The sequence below is a fragment of the Harpegnathos saltator genome, unplaced genomic scaffold (genome assembly GCF_003227715.2).
Source record: "Harpegnathos saltator strain DR-91 unplaced genomic scaffold, Hsal_v8.6 scaffold258, whole genome shotgun sequence".
NCBI lineage: Eukaryota > Metazoa > Arthropoda > Insecta > Hymenoptera > Formicidae > Harpegnathos > Harpegnathos saltator.
Window position 1 is genome coordinate 8,982 of NW_020230048.1, and position 3,070 is coordinate 12,051.

At 28.4% G+C, this 3,070-nt stretch overlaps 1 long non-coding RNA gene across 1 annotated transcript; it reads left to right on the top strand.

Moving 5' to 3' along the window:
• Positions 1-625: 625 nt before the first annotated feature.
• Positions 626-2,490, top strand: LOC112588636 (uncharacterized). The gene is made up of 5 exons (XR_003112970.1): positions 626-761; positions 1,002-1,237; positions 1,654-1,813; positions 2,064-2,185; positions 2,321-2,490. It is a non-coding gene; the product is annotated as an uncharacterized LOC112588636 (long non-coding RNA).
• The last annotated feature ends 580 nt before the right edge of the window (positions 2,491-3,070 follow it).

The window sequence follows — 3,070 nt, forward strand, 5'->3', positions numbered from 1 at the left end:
ATTTGAATTTCAAATTTGTTATCAGCAATCAAAAAGTTATACGTATTAATTTTCGAAACGATTGGTTCAAATTTACTAAACTTAAATATTTATTGACTGCTATACTGTATTCGCTGCTTTTAATTTTACAATTCTAATTCAGGTTTGTTATTAGCGATCAAACGATAAATACATAGTATCTTAATATTAGATGTATGTACATTTAACTTTTTAATTAAATAGATATTTATCATATACAAAGTATCGAAGAAGCAATGTACTTTTTATACTACATTACAAATTTTTTTTTTATATGAACTATTCCTTTTTTTTTGCAACAGACATACGTTCCAACTAAAAAAATTGTCTTCCTAAATACTATAACAGAGATCACTAAAATACATTGATTCGTTCCAAAATACAGTTCTTTAAATTCTTTTTGGGATATGTGTCATCAAAATGGAAATAGTTAATATTGTTTTTTATTATATATGATCTACATTAAAGTAGAGTGGTCGACTTTTTCAGATACCGAACATGTAGATTCAGGTACCAAAAAGAACATAGTAAACACTATATGTCAAATAATCGATCATCACTAAATGCTTCGACTTCTCATAAATCAATGTTTGCAAAACAAGCAAAACACGATGATATCGATACATGTAATCGAACAATAATGAATAATATTGCCAGCAATCGTATTATTCCTGCAGAAAGTTCTGCCATCATGCGAGAAGATTATGTGGAATTGAAAAATAAAGAATACATTGCAATTAAAAGTAAGAAGAAAATAACTTAATAATAGATTAAAATTAGATAAAATGTCTCAATTGAGAAGCCATCAGACAGCATAAGTCTCCAAAGAGTCTTAGTATTCTTAAGATGGAAAATGTCCTTTAGACATCTTTAAAATGTCCTTTGGAAATTTATGCTATCTGAAAGGGAATATTTAAAAAATTGCATTTTTATAATATATATTAATTTATTTTCTTATATATTACATATATTTATGTCACTAGATTATTTTCAACGTATTGAGAGAATGTTGATAGAAATAAAATTTGACATTAATTGTCTAACTGAACAATATCAACATATAAATAATAAATGTTTCTCAAATGAGGCACAAGAACGTCATAATTCTACACCAACTGATGAATTAAGTGAGTTATCCTTCCCTCTGAAAACTATAGAAGAAGTCGAGTCACTAGAACGCATTCTTACTTCAAACGGAGTAGGAATAAAAGAGCATATGGTGAGTTATGTAAAATATAGTAACATACAGAATATCTGACAGCATTTGTACCAAAGCTAATATATAGTTAAAATAAATCGGGGTTAGTAATAGAATTGGTGCTTTTTTTCAACCACGTTAAATTTTGAAACATTAACGGCGAAAAATTTCTACTGAGCCAGCCTACTAACTAATTAGCGCACGCGCTGTAATGGAACAAATACTACAAATAGTACGCGCTGTAACATGAGTATAGGAGACTAGCCGCACGAAAAAATTTTCGTTGTTAATATCTTAAAATTTCACGTGGTGATAAAAAAACCATCATTTCTATTATTAATCCCGACTTATTCTAGCTATATATCAGTTTTGGTACAGACATCCTGTATATACATTCCTTTTATGTATGTTCCTCAAGTAATACGAAAATATTTCAGTTTAACATATTAGCAATGATTGGTGGGACTAGCTATGAAGAAATGTCAAAAAGGATGCTTCTTTATGTTTTTACGAATGAAGTAGCTAGTATGTACAGTTAGGTAGGAGGTAAAGGAAAACGGAAACTTCATAATTTCGAAATAATGAAATTAATGTTTAGTAAGTATAAAGATTTTATAATAAAGAGAGATATTAATTTTTGAATATTAAAATACCTATGGGTGACGAAACTTCTACATAAATAGTTATTCAATTAATATATTAGTAATTAATTTCATTTTTTGACAAATTTAATATTGTTATTCTAGCACAACAAATTTTATGATACCGCGAAAATATTAAGAATTATTTAATAATATGAATATAATATAAATAATAGAAAATTAAACATTAACTGAAACTGTTGCAGAAGTTGTCAGGAAGACATTCCCTAATGTTACAGAAAAGAATTTTGAAATTAAATGCAAAGATTGGTTCCGACACGCGAAACACAGAGCTGAAAACGAAAAATGACGGCAAAGTTCAACAAAGGTTAGTTTTATATGTAACTGCATTTCTCTTAAAATTAAGTAAATGCATACTTTTCTTTTAATTTCTTAAAAAACATAAGCATATGAAATATAGTATATACATAAAACTGAAATGTAATTTGTTTCATTGTTTCAGTAAAGTCGTCAGCTACATTTCTCAACTACAGTTCGCAGCTACAGAATTCTCAGTGTTCAGATTAATTAATCTTTAATATAAAAAATATTTTATGTTATAATGTTAATTGAGAGCCTATGTTTTTATATTAATTATAGATATAGTTGCAACTGTATTTTTGTATTACTACAACTACGTTATATATATATATATATTATAACTTGAGATTATAAAAAATAATAATATATATTATAATCAAATAAGATAGCAATAATAATAAACAAATAATAATAATAATGAACAAATAAAATCAATATTTGTATAATTATAATTCATCTTTTTAAAGTAATTTTTTCCAGGTAGCAGGAATTGTAAGACTCATAATTAACATTTATTTCTAAGATCATCTTAAATTTATCCGATGAAATGCGGACTATTTTATTGGTTACAGAACATCTGAGGATATACTCAAGACAGTTTTGGAAATAAGTCTCAATTATGATTACAAGTCTAAGGGATGTCTTTAAACGTTAAACATCTGTGATGAGGATACTGTCAAATATCTTTTGTGTGTGTGTGTGTGTGTATTTGAGTAGATGGTCACGCGTGTAACTGAATGATGGTTGTGTGCTCGCAATTCATCACTGGCTAGCCTGCTCTTAACGTTACCCGGGGTCAACGACGTGAACGTGGCAGGAATCTGATCCCTGTGTTTATGCGCGCGCGTATGTGTGTGTGTGTGTGCACGTGTGTGCGCGCGCGTGTGTGTGT